Below are 17,079 nucleotides of genomic sequence, written 5' to 3' on the forward strand. Positions count from 1 at the left end.
GGCTTCCCATTCAGGTGCAGTCTCCTGAGGGCTGGGCGTCAGGTCTGAGTCATGTGGGGTGCCGGGCACTTGCTTTCTCTGCTCCAGAGTTCAGCGTCGGGGTTTCGACCAGTGTCTGAGACCCAGGTTACACTTTCCACCCAGGTTTACATCTGGACCTGAGGTTTACGACTTCAGGATTCTCCAAACTTTTTAACTTTTCCTCTGTGCTCAGTCTAGTTCCACTTGCTCACAGGGGGCCACATTCAGAGGTCTCACCCCCTGCACTTCAGACTAAAGTTTCTCATGGGAAATGGCAGCGGTGACTCCTCAGCTCGAGGGGCCATGTGCAGAAGCTGAATGCATTTGTTTTGACTTCAATATCCAGCAATGAACTCATTAATTTTGATGGATTACAGAGGAAGGTTAAAAGGAAATAAAATTTGTTTTCTTATTCCAAGAAGTCACTGGAATTTTTCTGTCTCAGCTTTTGCTTTTCTTATTTGTGTGTGTGGAGCATGATCGACTATTGGATTCTGACAACCTGTTGGATGAGATCCAACAATAACCAGTCAGATCAATGCAACCCAAACCACTCTCATGGGACGTGACAAGAAATTCTGCTGTCCTTTAGGATGCAATTACCCTTCTGGTTGCTGTACAGAGTGACCTCTTTTCCTCTGGTATTTATTGAATCCAGACCTAATGTCTGGTCTCATTTCAAAGTCCCTGTGTGCAATGCTTATCCCATGGCCAAGTAGAGTAGACAGTGAACCACCAAGCTGCCAAGAATCAGTGCTTTGAAAAGCATCTTTTCCAGGAGATTATCATGCCTGTTCCCGTTAGAATCAACATTGCTTTTTCTGGCTCATTTAATGTAAAATGCAATTCAGTTTTAAAGATAAGTACTTTAATTCACAAATGGTTGACAGCAGTAGGATTATAGTGTAGGCTCTGAACTTAAAAATAGTTTGGGACTTATTACAAGTATTTCTGCCCTGAGAAATATTTAACAGGATAGGAACTGAATGGGGGATATTAGTATTTGGCTTTATCAGCTCAGGAATAAAGACACACTGAAGGTATGACAATTGAGTAATGGGATTTGGAACTGAAGTCATGATCTTGTATTTCATATTAAGAAACATTTTGAAGAAGTAATGTATAGGTTTCATTAAAATTTATGCTGTGATTTATTTTATCTACGGTGATTTATTAGACATAATTGCAAAGAAGAGGTAGTTCAGTTTTTCCTTATCTGGCTAGAAGTTAAGTACTCTTGAATCTAAACTTGGGGGACATGTCCTTATTAAAATGGAACTCATAATTAACACTTCTGTGCATTTTCTATAATCCAAACATGCAAGAGGGAACATTTAAATGACTAGCAATTAAAATGAAAACATTTTACTTTTACTGGCAGCCTTTTAACTTTTCAGTTCATCATATTTACAGTTATCATTATTAGACATCTGGAAAAATGTAGTTATGCTTGCTATTTATATTACCAACTAAAGACTTTGAATCACTTTGTAGACGTGATCTCATTAATGCCCTCTACATCTCTGTGAGGTAAGTGCAATTATCTTCATTTTATTGAGTTTAAATTACTTTCCAAGGTGTCAAAGAAAATCGTGGCAGGATATGTAAAAATATCAAGGTCTCTCAGTGTCCACTTTAATGGTAAATCCTGTTCAATAAAATTAGAAAGAAATGAATCCAGTTTTAAGTGCATGGGGCTTAATTTTCTACAAATAGTCATTTGATGTAGCTCTGTAAGACATAACATTTTGTAGTTATGCCATTTCCAGTACAATTTATCAACCTGACCCATATTCTGATGTATTTGTGAAACCAATATTTTATGCAATGACATTTCCGTAAGTTTTCCAGGAGAAAGTTTTACAAAGAGGTGGAACTAAAACTTACTTTCTCTGTGAATGTTTTTACTTTTTAAAGAAGTTGTCGTTGCCTTCCTAATTGTACTTTTTCGATCTCTACAATCCACAGCCACATTTATAATCTAGGCTTGGTTTTCTTTCAGGTGGTTGTTTAAAATGCACTACTCTTTACATTTTCGGGAAAGGGTAGGGGGCTTGCCAGTGCTCATCTTGTGGGTTTACTGAATTATTATGCAATTGATTGTCCTTACTCTAAATGCCCCCTACTCCTAGACTTTTATCAGTGCTAAATACTTAGGATGGCATGTTTCCCTCCAGCTTTGCATCCAGATTCTCAGATAAAATATAACATGTTATAACTGATTGTGTTATTTTTTTTTTTTTTACTATAAATATTAGCCCTCATATATATGGTCACAATTTTCAGTAAGGGTGCTGAGACCATTCAATAGGACAAGAATAGTCTCGCCAACAAATGATGCTGGAAAAACTGGATATTCACATGCAAAAAATATAATTGGATCCTTACCTTACAACACATAGAAAAAGTAACTCAAAATGAGTCAAAGACAATATTAAGAGCTTCATTATGAAACTTAGAGAAGAAAACATAGAGGAGGAAATCTTCATGATCTTAGATTTGGTCTTGGTTTCTTAAATATGACACCTAAAGCATAGGCAACAAAAGAAACAAGTTTTTCATCAAATTTTTTAAAATGTTTCTTCATCAGAGAACTTTATTAATAAAATATAAACACAATGGATAAAATGAAGACAAAAAAATGAAAAAGGATGGGAGGAAATCAATCATATATTTGATAAGGGTTTAATATCCAGATTATATAAAGAACTCCTAAAACTGAAAAACAAAAATTAAAAAAAAAATTTAACAATGGACAAAAGACTTGAGTAGATATTTCTTTAAAGAAGGTATACAAATGGGACTTCCCTGGTGGTCCAGGGGATAAAACTCCGCACTCCCAATACGGGGGGCATGGGCTCAGTCCCTGGTTGGGGAACTAAGATCCTGCATGCTGCAGGGTGAGGCCAATAAGTGAATAAATAAAAAACAGTGGCTATGTAAATCAACCATACTTCAATTAATTTTTTTTTTTTAATTAAAAAAAAAGAAGGTATACAAATGGCCAGTAAACACATTAAAAAAAACATTTGATTAGCATTAGGGAAATGCAAATCAAAACCACTTAGAAGTACCACTTTACACCCACTAGGTGGCAGTAATAATAGCAATAATATAATAATAAAATGAACAAGTGTTGAAGAAGATCTGGAGAAACCAGAATTCTCGTACATTATTGGTAAGAAAGTAAACTGATATATCCACTGTGGAAAAAGGTCAGTTCCTCAAAAAGCTAAACATAGGGTTACCATTTGACCCAGTTATTCCACTTCTAGGCATATTCCCAAAATAACTGAACACAAGGATGCAAAAACTTGTATGCCAATGATTGTAAAAAACATTTTTCACAATAGCCAAAAGTTAGAAATAATCCAGGTGTCCATCCAAAGATAAAAGATAAATTAACAAATATGGCACATAATAGAATATTATTCAGCCATAAAAATGAAGTTCTGATACATGCTGCAACATGGATAAGCCTTAAAAAAATTGTGCTAAGTGAAATAAACCAGATATAAAAGGAAAAAAAATCTTATTATTCCACTTATATAAAATACTATCTAAAATAAATAAATTTATGAAGACAGAAAGAAGATTACAGGTTATCAAGGGCCAAGTGGAGGGAAGAATGGGGAGTTATTAATGATTACAGAGTATCTATTTTGAGTGGTTTTGGAAATATTGATATGTGGTTGCCCAAAACTGTGAATGTAATTAATGCCACTTAATTGTACATTTAAATGGTTAAAATGGGAAATTTTATGTTATATATATTCTACCACACAGACACCCACAAACTTACCCTAAAGCACACATTTAGCCATTGTTAGGGAGAATTCTATATTCTTTTCAAATAAATAATCAACAACCAACTAATGTAGTTTATTTTGAACATTTTATTGTCAATTGAAATAAGAATAAATTAAATATTGTAATCAAAAACTCCCATATGTAAATGTATATATATGTGACCAAGCCAAAGTTTGCAGAAAACAGTTATTAATATCACTATATGTGAGAGACTCACTGAAATTATCATTTCTAATATATTCTTCTCTGCTTTATTTTTAAAAAATGATGTCACAGCCTTGAGCCATTAATACAGGGGGTCCCCAACTCCCAGGCCATGGACTGATACCGGACCATGGCCTGTTAGGGGCCAGGCTGCACAGCAGGAGGTGAACGGGGGGCTATTGAGTGAAGTTTCATCTGTATTTACAGCCGCTCCCTATTGCTCCCATTACCGTCTGAGTTCCACCTCCTGTCAGATCAGCAGAGGCATTAGATTCTCATAGGAGTGCAAACCCTACTGTGAACTGCACACGTGAGGGATCTAGGTTGCACGCTCCTTATGAGAATCTAACACCTGATGATCTGAGGTGGAGCTGAGGCGGTGATTCGAGCGCTGGGGAGCGGCTGCTGATACAGATTATCATTAGCAGAGAGGTTTGACTGCACAGAGACCATAATAAATCAGTTGCTTGCAGACTCATAGCAAAACCCTATCAGTGAGTGGCAAGTGACAATTAAGCTGCATCTTATGGAGTAGACTGGACATAAGCAACACACTTCAGGTGTCACTGTCTTCCATCACTCTCAGATGGGACCATCTAGTTGCAGGAAAACAAGCTCAGGGCTCCCACTGATTCTGCATTATGGTGAGTTGTATAATTATTTCATTATATATTACAATGTAATAATAGAAATAAAGCTGCACAATAAATGTAATGTGCTTGAATCATCCTGAAACCATCCCACTCTGGTCCGTGGAAAAATTGTCTTCCACGAAACCAGTCCCTGGTGCCAAAACAGTTGGGGACCGCTGCATTAATGGGTCATGATTAGCAGTTAGAAAATACTGAAAAAGTGAATATCTAAAAAGGATTCATGGCATGAAGTTTACCAGGAGGTGTCTTTAATAGGTAGCTGTACTTTTTTTTTTCTGTGAAGATGCTAAACAATAGTTGACCCAAACTTTATAATGATCAGCTGTTCTTCTCCTTGTACCTGTACAGCCTTTGGGAAGGAGAGATTAAACTAGATTCCTAAATATATTTCCATTCTCTGTGAAAAGTAAAAGTATTGTTCTCACTGGCATTTTAATTAATCAAGTAAAGGGAAATGTCTTTGTTTGAAGAAAAATGGTGCTACAGTTGAGCCTGGGTGTAATTAGCTGGCACTGAAGCTTCAGAGAAAAGATAAAACCAACCTCCCTCCCCCTGTACCCACCCCCTCTCTTACTCTGTCTCTGTCTGCCTGTTTCTCCTTGTTTCTTACCTGGAGATGAAAGGGGAGAGGAAAACAGAAGAAATAAAACATTAGAGCAGGTATTCTTTTTCTTGCCTTGCTTTAGGTGTTTAGGACCTCCAGTCAATATCAGACAACAGGTGATGAGAGCAGACATCTTTGCCTTGTGTCCAATCTTAAGAGGAAAAACAAATTTTCATCCATAAGTATCCACAAGTAGGTTCTTTATCAGGTTGAGGAAGTTCTTTCCTACTCCTAGTTACTGAGAGCTTTTATTATGAATGGGTGTTGAGATCTAGCAAACACTTTTCCACATACATTCATATCGTTATATGATCTTTTTACTTACCTTAATATGGTGGATTGTATGTACTGATTTTTTAAACCAACCTTGCATTCATGATGTGAATCCATCTCGGTTGTGATGTCCATTTTATATATATTTTGCTGCATTGTTTACCACAGTGCTGTAAAGAATATCTGTATCTATGTTCATGATAGATATTGGTCTGTAGTTTTCTGTTCTTTTAATGCCTTTGTCTAATTTGATATCACAGTAACACTGACCTCATAAAATGAATTGAGAAGTATTTTCTCCTTTTCTATTTTTGTTTTTTTTTTTTAAATAGGTTATATTTTTCCTTAAGTGTTTGGTAGAATGCACCAGTGAAGCCAAATGAATCTAAAATGCTGTTTTGCTTGAAAGTTTTAAACTTTGAATTCAATTTACTTAGCAGATATCACTCTATTTAGTTTATGTATCTCTTCTTGAGTGAAATTATGTAGTTCGTGTCTTTCAAGGAATTAGTCCATTTTAACTAATAGATACCTTTGTTAGAAAATTGTTTATCATATTCTCTTATCTTTTTAAAATTTAATTAAACCTTTCAATAGTTTTATACTTACAGAAAAGTTGCAGATTTCCTATATATTATATACCATTTCTTCTATTAATATTTTACATTACTATTGTATATTGTCACAACTGTGAACTAATGAACCAGTTATGATACATTATTATTCACTAAATCCATACTTTTTTCCAATTTCACTACTTTTTCCCTAATGTTCTCTTTCTATTTCAGGGTCCAGTGTTGAATACCACATTACATTTACTTTTCATGTCTCCTTAGGCTTCCTTGGGCTCTGACAGTTATCAGACTTGCTTTGTTTTTGATAACTTTGACAGTTTTGAGGGGTAAGGATCAGGTGTTTCATAGAATATTCCTCAGTTTGTGTTTTTCTCATGGTAGGACTGTGGTTATGGATTTTTAAGAGAAGGATAACAGAGATAAATTGCCATTCTCAACATACTATATCAAAAGGTATATTCTATAATATGATTTATCACTGATAATGATTACCTTGATCCAGGTAAGGTAGTGTTAGCCAAATTTTCCCACTGTAAAATTACTCCTTCCCTCCTTTCCATATTATCCTCTTTATAAATAAGTCACAAAGAGTAGCCTACAATTACATGTGGGGAGCCGTGCTCCACCTTTGTGACAAAGGAATCTTTATATCTTCTTTGAAGAAGTGTCTGTTCAAATCCTTTGCACATTTTAAATACTGGGTTGTTTGTCTTTTATTGGTGAGATGTGGGAGTTCTTTACATATTATGGTTCTAGATGTTTATCAATGATTGTTGAAAGTTTTTTTTTTTTTTTAGTTTGTTTTTTGCTGTGGTGGTGGTGGCTAAATCCTTTGAAGACTTTACTCCACTGTCTTATGGCTTACAGGGGTTATGACGAGAAGTCTGGTGTCATTTGTATGTTTAATCTTCTGTAAGTAATACATCTCTTATCTCTGGCTGCTCTTTAGATTTTCTCTTTACCACTGGTTTCCACAAATTTAGTTATGGTGTGTCCTGGTGTAGTGTCTTTTGTTTGTTTGTTTTTATTGTTGTAATTATTCCCCTTGGTGTTCATTGAGATTCCTGGTCTATAGATTTAGTTCACAGAAAATTTTGAAAAATTTCTGCCACTATTTCTTCAAAACTTTTTTCCCTTCACCTGACTTCCCTTTTTCTGCAATCCAATAGCATGTGTGCTACACTGTTTGATGTTGTCCCATAAGTCATTTTTTAAATTATTATTCAGTCTTTTTTCTCTCTCTGCTTCATTTTGGAATATTTATTTCTGTGTCTTCAAGTACATGTATCCTTATTTTCGGCAGGGCTTTAATCTTCTATTAATTCTTTTCAATTATTTTTATTTCAGACATGGTATATTTTATTTCTAGAACTTCTATTCTTTTTTATTATCTTCCGTTTCTTTCCTCGTCATGCTCCTATTTTCCTCTAACTTCTTGAATATATGGAGGACTTTATAATAGCTAGTTTTTAAACATTCTTTTTTAAATGATTAAGATATTTAATTTACCATGAAATAAATTATCAAGAACAATAATCAACAAGAAAGCATTATTCACAAACAGTACTTTAAATGTAGTCTTAGATGTTTCTCAAATCTACTTTGTGTGACACTGAAGGACAATTTCATTCACTTTCACTCTTTTTAATAAGACTTAGAGATTCATATAGGTCACAAAATCCTTTCAGAGAACAAAAGCAAAAATAAGCAAAACTCTTTATTGGTTAAAAAATAGGAACTGGTCTTAAGGCCTTGGGTAGAAAAGTAACCTGGATGCTCCAAAAAAAATAAGGTTATGACAATAAAAGAATTCAATAGAGAAAGTATGAAACTGTAATCCAGCCTTCCTCTTCTTTCAGTTCCCCAGTTTTTCTAAAGAAATGTGTATCATCTGGAGACAGACGCTTGTTCCTTATTTCTGTTATGTCAATATGAATAAACAGATAGGCACACTAGTATTGAGACTGGCACTGATAAATACATGGATTGGGTTACTGTAAGGTTTAGAAGTTTAAAATAGAATTTTGTAATCATAATAACTTTTAAAACCATTTGCAAAGTCCAAAAATACATACATAATATTTTAATTTTTAAGAAATATTGCATTGTAACTATTTGGTAATTCACTACTACATTTAGTCTACATTATGTGATTGAGCAAGCTAATTCTTGGGTTTAAATTAAAGTGTAAGTAACATTATTAAACTACCTTGATACCATAAAACAAAATTAAGCCCCTGAAATGTTAGGGCTATTTTAGCAATAATTTATAAAACTAAATAGGTTAATTCTTATTATGATATACACAACACTTCAGAGTGTTATCACCGATAAAATTTGGTTCTATTTATACTTCTTTTATATAAAAAATAATACTTTTGTTTATAAATATATATATATACATATGTTTCTCTTTAATACAAAATTTTTTCTAACCTTGGAGTTGAAATGACAAGATTATATTTACATATAGCTTAGTATAACCAAGACCTTTAAAAATAAAAATTAAAGATCAGGCTAGATTATATCAATGTGTTTTTTCTTGTTCTTGCCTTTAAAGGAATATTCAATAGAATAGGTATTTCTGTACCTAAATAGTTAGAAATTTAGCACTGATTAATATAGTAACAGAACTAATTATCTATGCAATCATGCTGTGATTTTCATAAATTTGGGTGTTCCAATGGTTGAAAAATGAACCCATTCTAAACTTAATTTTTTTCACTAATTATATAGGTAATTCTGTATTAGGTTAACAGTGATTTAGGTAAGAAATAAAACTTTACATTTAAGGACTTAACATAGGTTTTTTGTTTTGTTTTTATTTTTGCTCATTTAGTAATCCAAAGCAGGCTTGCTTGTCACCAAGCAGATTTCTCCTAGTGGTGATTAAAGGAAACAGGTTCTTTCCTTCCCCACAACTCCTCTGTTTCCTATGGCCCTGAAGTCCTTTGCATACTGTATATAAAATAGATTACCAACAAGGACCTACTGTATAGCTCAGGGAACTCAACTCAGTATTTTGTAATAACTTATAAGGGAGAAGAATCTGAAAAAGAATAGATAGATAGATAGATAGACAGACAGATAGATAGATTACCTTGATCCAGGTAAGGTAGTGTTTGCCAAACATACAGATATGCATGTATAGCTGAATCACTTTGCTGTACACCTGAAACTAACAAAACTGTCAATCAAGTATACTTCAATAAAAAAATAAAATTTAGAAAAAGGAGAAAGGAGGGAGACTGGGCAGGGAATCTCTACTTCTTTTTTTATTTTATATATGTATGTGTGTGTGTGTGTGTATGTGTGTGTGTGTGTGTGTGTGTATATATATATATATATATATATATATATATATACTTTTTCAGATTCTTTTCCATTATAGGTTATTACAAGATATTGACCTAAACATGCTTGTCTGTCGATTCTGATTTATCTATCCTCTCGTTCCCTGTTTCTAATGATCGTCTTCCTCCTTATGGTTCATATTTTCCTGCTTTATGTGCTTGGTAATTTTCCATTGCATGTCAGACATCATTAACTTTATCATGTTGGCAGTAGCTTTTTAAATATTTCTTTAAATAGTGTTGAACTTGGCTCTGACATGTAGTAGTTAAATTACTTGGAATAATATTGATTTTTCGAGTTTTCTTTTGGGCTTGATTGGGACAAATCCAGAGACATTTTTAGGTTAAGGTTAATTTATTCTTACTAATGAGGCAATGACCTTTTCAAAACCCTAAGCTGTGCGTATTATGGGGTGTTTCCACTTTAACTGGTTTGAAAACTATCCCTAAGCCTGTGTGACCTCTAGAAATTGTGCAGTTGACTGCTTTCTAGTGGTTCTTTCCCTTCTCATGCAGTTTTCTCTTAATAACCCACAGATTGGTATTCGGTCAAAGGCTCAAGGGAATAACTCTGCAGCTCACACAACTTTTCTTTTTTTTTAGCTGCTGCCTCTCCAGGATTTTTCAGTGCAGTCTAATCAGCTTAGCTTACCTGAATCTTATTTCTGTATTCTTAAATCAACAGACTTCTAGATTCTTTTGCATTTTCTCCATTTACACCTGTGGCCTGACAGTCTTTTCCAGTCACTAAGCTGGGTCAATCACAGAGGTCATCTTTTTTGTTTCCCTTCTCCCAAGAAACTCAGTCTTGCATACTTTGTTTTCCAGAATTTAAAAAGTCTCTCTCTTTTTTTTTTTAATCTATTTTTTTTGACTTTCCTGGTTGATTAAGGTAGGGGATTAAATCTGATGCCTGTTACTCCATTACAGATGGAATTGGAAGTTTTTGTGTATATCTTCAGTTTATCCTTGTTATCTTTTCAAATTATTATAATGTATTCTACAGTATAGTTATGCAACAATTTATTTGTCCAAGATTTGTTTATTCTTGGATTTGGGCTATTATGAATAGAGCTGCTAGGGACATTCTTGTGTTTGTGTTTTGGTGGGCATATACCCATTTAGCAAATACCTAGGAGTAGAATTGCTGAGTCATAGGCTCGGCTCTATTTAGCTTTAACAGATATGACCAGTTGTCCAAAATGGTTGAAAAATTTACACATTCAATAGTAATGTAACAAAGTTCCAGTTGCTCCACATTCTCACCAGCATATAGCAATGCCTATATTTTTAATTTTGACTACTCTGATAGGGGTGCTTCACTGTGGACTTAATGCTTAGTTCCTTGATTATTAATAATGTTGATTACTTTATACTGGTTGAGTACTGTCTTTGATGAAATGTATGTTCAAGTCTTATCCCCACTTTTTTTTTTTTTTTTTTTTGCGGTACGTGGCCTCACTGTTGTGGCCTCTCCCGTCACAGACACAGGCTCCAGACACGCAGGCTCAGCAGCCATGGCTCACGGGCCTAGCCGCTCCGCGGCATGTGGGATCTTCCCGGATCGGGCACGAACCCGTGTCCCCTGCATCGGCAGGCGGACTCTCAACCACTGCGCCACCAGGGAAGCCCCTTATCCCCACTTTTAATCTGTTTTATTTTTATTTTCTTACTGATTCGTGGAATTTTAAGAAGTATTCTGGGTATGAATGATTTATGTATTACAAATATTCTCCTAGGCTGAGGCTTGTCCTTTCACTCCTTTGGTGATATATTTGATAAACAAAAGTTCTTACTTTCAATGGAGTATAATTTATTAGCTTTTTATTTAATGTTTCGTACCTTGTATGTCCTGTTTGAGAAATGTTTACATACTCTAAGTTTATAAGGTACTCTTTTTGGTGTTCTTCTAGAAGATTGCTTGTTTTAGCTTTACAACTAAATTTAATTTTTGTATGTGGTTTAAGGTAGGAAAGTAAAACAAATAGAAATGTTCTGTTTCCCCATACAGATATACATTTGAACCAGCAACATATATTCAAAGACCACCATTTCCCCACTCATTACAGTGTCAATTTTCTTGTAAATCACCTGCCTTTCTAGATGTGGATACTTATCTTGACTCTACCCTGTTGTTTTGTGCAGTTTGTCTGTCCTTGTGCCAATTTCAAAATTCCTTAGTTACCATAGCTTTATAATTGTTATTGATGTCCTGTGGTTTAAATCCTCTAGATTTGTTCTTATCCCTATAATATGCTTTGGCTGTTCTTAACCTGAATTTTTCCAAACAGTTTAACAATTTTCAAGAAAATAAAGCACTGTAATTTTAATTGAAATTAGATTGCATCTATAGATTAATATCAGGAGAACTGACATATTTAAAGTGTTAAATTTTCTAGTTTATAAACTTTGCACTTATTCCTTTTATTTGTATCTGCTTTTGGGGTATTCCAAGATCTAGCATGATTTTGATGCTTTATGTTTTTTATTAATTTAAATTTTTTGTTGGAATATGAAAATATGATTGATTTTTATATTGATCTTCTACACAGTAATCTTTCTAAATTCAATTCTTAATTTTTATTATTTGTTTGTAGACTCTTGCACTTTCAGATACATAGTAATGAGATCTGAAGTAATGTCAGTTATATTTCTTTAATCATTATTAATTTTGTTTATTTTCCTTTTCCTTATCCTACCAGCTAGGACATCCAGTTCAATGCTGAATACAAGTGATGAAAATAGAATTTTTTGCATTATTCCCAAACTCAGAAATAATTTGTTCCATATTTCAACAGTACATGTCTTGTTTGCCTTAGGATTTTTTACATATTTTTCACCAAATTATTTTAAAGTTCCCTTTTATTCCTAGTTTGATAAGAGTTATTGCTACTGGGACTTCCCTGGTGATGCAGTGGTTAGGAATCCGCGTGCCAGTGCAGGGGATATGAGTTCGATCCCTGGTCCGGGATTTAATGGACTATGTATGCTATATTCTTGTCTTGGCAATTGCAGAGGCTGAAGAAAAGAGGCACATTTGTGCAAGACCATTTCAGGCCTCTGTTTACATTATGTCCATTTACATACTATTTGCTACATGTCTACACACAATATCAGAGGAGCACAGAAATATATTCTTCCCAAATAGGTCAAAGGAAGATAGAGAATATATGCTGAACAGTAATTTAATATACCACACATACCATAAGACTGGTAAGCAGGATATCTTCAGGATCCCAGGGGTGAAAGGAAGAGCAGACATCTAGTCACTAGAGAGATTCATTGAATTAAAGGGTGAACAAATCCCACATTCAGTGATGTCACAGTTAGTGAGAGAGATTAATTGCTCTGTGAAGTTTAGGAATTAGTCATTAGTATTGGCAGTGCAGTAGGTATAATGGAATGAATGGAGTAATGCCAAATATGGATCACATAGGCTATGTGACCTTAAGATCCAGTTATGAACCAATTTGTACCTAGTTCCTGTTCAGTTAAAAGCAATAATTATTGTCTAGTTTACATATCATATACAAAATCTATCTATCTGTGGAGATAGACTATATATTTAGACTAAATATTTAATCATTATTTAAATAGTATATTCCTCTGATTCCAACTTTCAGCACGTACCATACCTGCATTTATTTTCTCTTCCTTTTAGCTGACAAAGAGGATTAGATTGCAAAGAGAATTTTTGTTAACCCCAGTAGATGTAGTGAAGTGTATAGTTGCAGTGATAAGAGAAAGGAAATAATGTTATAAATTAAAGTCTCACATAATTAGAAATAATTATTTAATGTGATGGTAGATAAAATTGAGTACGTTCTGGGCTGTGATTGGGGAAATACCTCAAGCACTACTGTGCGTGTTCAGTCTACATCTACCCTGGATATTTATACCAACTTTAATTATCACACTGGAGATTTATAAAGTGATTTCAGATTATATTCTTTCTCTAAGGAAAAAAATAAATAAATTCGTTAAACTCTATGATGAAGACAAAACTATAGACCAATTTTCATGCAGAAGGCATAAAAGCCTAGTAGATCAATCTGCAAAATGCATTTAAAAAACAATCCACTAAGCTTCTGAGTTAAAAGGGCAATTTGGGCATAGGCTTAAATCTCCACTTCTTGTTTTTTTTTTTTTTTTTTAATTAATTAATTAATTTATTTATGTGTTTGTTTGTTTGTTTTTGGCTGTGTTGGGTCTTCGTTTCTGCGCAAGGGCTTTCTCTAGTTGCGGCGAGCGGGGGCCACTTCTTCATTGCGGTGCGCGGGCCGCTCACTGTCGTGGCCTCTCTTGTTGCGGAGCACAGGCTCAAGACGCGCAGGCTCAGCAGTTGTGGCTCACGGGCCCAGTTGCTCTGTGGCACGTGGGATCTTCCCAGACCAGGGCTCAAACCCGTGTCCCCTGCATTGGCAGGCAGATTCTCAACCACTGCACCACCAGGGAAGCCCCCTCCACTTCTTGTTTTAAACACATAGTAATGCTATATAAAATGTATAAACACACAATACACATTAAAAACCATATTTGCATTTAATAAAAGAAAGAGAAAAATGGAAAAAAAAGCACTTACTGGTGAGTGAGAGATGAGGCTGCTTTGCCCTAGGCGTTCTGATATCACCATTAGGGCCTGGAGATTAAATGCCAAAGGAATATCCACATCAGATCCATGTACCGTAGAAAGCTTGAACTCTGGATCCATGTTTACTTCTTGTAGTGAAGCTGGAGGTGAACCTCAGGGCCCCAAGCCATAGGGAATATCAGTTACATGCCCAGGAAAATATTCCTTGGTGCTGGAACTGTGAAAAATTTCCTAAGACACTACAGAATCTCTAGTAACTAAAGACGGTTTACAATCTGTTTCCGGGTAAGTGTTCCTCAGAAAGCTTTCAAAGCAGCAGTCAGAAAACTATTCATAGGGTAGTCTTTTATAAGTAGGATATATTTGCAACAGATTCCCATGGAATAAGATTATATAGAACATATCTATTACTGGAATTAAAAAGAGAAAAACAATAATCAATAAAATGAAAGCTAAATAAACAAAATATGTGTGAATACAGTAAAGCAGTATTCTAAATAGTCCATGGGTTAAAACAAAGACCAAAGTAAAAATTGTTAGATGTTTGTATTGTTTTTGTTTTTTAAAAATGTTTAACTTATTCAGATTCCAGCAAAGTGGAAATTAAAAGCAAACTCATAGCCTTAAATGCATTTTAGTATTGTATGAATATTTGAAAATGAATTAGCTAATCATTATACTTAAAAACTAAAAGAATTCAACAGAATAAATTTTAAGAAAGTAAAATAAATGCAATGAAACAAGTTAAAAAATACTGAAATAAGTAGGAATAGATATATAAATAAATGAAGTAGACTTGAAGGGTCCAGAAATAAATCCATACACATATCATCAAAAACTGACTTTTCAACAAGGGAATCATGATAATTAAATGGGGGAAAGAACAGTCTTTTCAACAAATAGTGCTGAGACAACTGGATATTCACATGCAAAAAAATGGGTTTGGACCCCTATCCTACACCATATACAACGATTGCCTTAAAAAGAATCAAGGACCTAAATGTAAATATAAAACAATACATTTAGAAAAAAATGGGTGCAATTTTCATAACCTTAGGTTAGGCAAAGTTTCTTTAGCTATAACACTAAAATCATAATTATAAGAAAAAATAAATTGAGCTGCTTCAAAACTAAAAAAATTTGTGCTTCAAAGGATACAATCAAGAAAAAGACAACCAGGCTTCCCTAGTGGCGCAGTGGTTGAGAGTCCGCCTGCCGATGCAGGGGACACGGGTTCGTGCCCCGGTCTGGGAAGACCCCACATGCCGTGGAGCGGCTGGGCCCGTGAGCCGTGGCCGCTGAGCCTGTGCGTCCGGAGCCTGTGCTCCGCAGCGGGAGAGGCCACGACAGTAACAGGGCCGCGTACCGCAAAAAAAAAAAAAAAAAAAAAAGACAACCAACAAAATATGAAAAATAGATTTATAAACTATATATCTGTTAACAGACTTGTATCTAGAATAAACAAAAAATTCTTTCAGCTCAAAAATTTTTTTTAAAATGACTCAAAAAATCAGATAAAGCATTTGAATAGACATTTCTCCAAATAATATATACAAGTGGTTAATAAGCACATGAAAAGTTTCTCAACATCATTAGTCATAGGGAAATACAAATCAAAACCACAGTAAGATAACATTTCACACTCACAAAGACAGCTACAATCAGAGACAGGCCAGTAACAAGTGTTGGCAAAGATATTGAGATATTAGAATCTTCAAACAATGTTAATGGGAAAGCAAACTGGTGTATTCACTTTGGTAAACAGTTTGTCAGTTCCTCAAAATATTAAACAGAATTAAACAAAATTAAACCAGAAATTTCACTCTTGGGTGTATAGCCAAGAGAATTGAAAAGATAAGTGCACACAGAAACTTGTACATGAATGTTCATAGCAGCATAATTCATAATAGCTAAAGAGTGGAAACAGCTCAAATATGTATCAACTGACAATTGAAAGAAAATGTGGCATATCCATAAAATGGAATGTTATTTCCCATAAAAAGTAGTGAAGCACTGATACATGCTATGACTTTGATGAACCTTGAAATATCATGCTAAATGAAAGAAGCAAGTCACAAAAGATCACATATTGTATGACTCTATTTATACAAAATGTCCAGAATGGGCAAATCTATAAAGACCTAAAATAGATTAGTGCCTCAATACTATTGCTATGCTATATATCCTTGTAAAATCATTAGCCTTCAATGATAGAGGAAAAATCTTTCTTCTTAAAAATTTATAGTTTTAGTTCTTACATTTAGATATATTATTTGTTTTGAGTGGATAATTGTATGTGGCATGAGATAAGGAATTTAAGTTTTTGTGTGTGTGTTTGTTTGGTTTTGCATGTGGATATCCAATTATCCCAACACTGCTTGCTGAAAAGATTATTCTTTCTCACTGAATTGTCTTGGCCTCTGTTAAAAATTGATTAACCATAAATTTAACAGTTTATTTGTAGACTATCAATTCAACTCCATTAATCGATATGAAGATCGATATGGCCATCCGTATGCCAATACTACACTACTGAATTACTGTGGCTTTACAATATACTTGGTAATCAGGCAGCATAAGTCTCCCCAAATTTTTCTTTTTAAAGAGTTTTTGGCTACTCTGGGTCCTTTGCATTTCCATATAAAGTTTAAGATAAGCTTATCAATTACAGCAGAAAATCTTACTAAGATTTATATAGGGATTTCATAAAATCTATACATCAATTTGGAGAGAATTGCTATTTTCATATTAAGTTCTTCAATTCATGAACATGGAAAGTCTCTCCATTTATTTAGATCTGTGACAATTTCTCTCAGCAATGTTTTATGGTTTGGTAGCCAAAGCTTATACTTCCTTTATTAAATTTATTCCTAAATACTTTATTTTTATGATGTTGTTAATGGAATTGTTTTCTTGGTTTAATTTTCAGATTGTAACTAGCATATTTTGAAACATAAGTAAAACTGAATGAATGAAAACAATGAATTTAATACAA

General features: G+C 34.1%; 1 pseudogene; it reads right to left on the reverse strand.

Moving 5' to 3' along the window:
- Nucleotides 1-14,204, reverse strand: part of LOC132434747 (E3 ubiquitin-protein ligase Mdm2-like) — a 57,045-nt pseudogene extending 42,841 nt beyond the window's left edge.
- Nucleotides 14,205-17,079: the final 2,875 nt, after the last annotated feature.

This window comes from Delphinus delphis, chromosome 12 (genome assembly GCF_949987515.2).
Source record: "Delphinus delphis chromosome 12, mDelDel1.2, whole genome shotgun sequence".
NCBI classification, from domain to species: domain Eukaryota; kingdom Metazoa; phylum Chordata; class Mammalia; order Artiodactyla; family Delphinidae; genus Delphinus; species Delphinus delphis.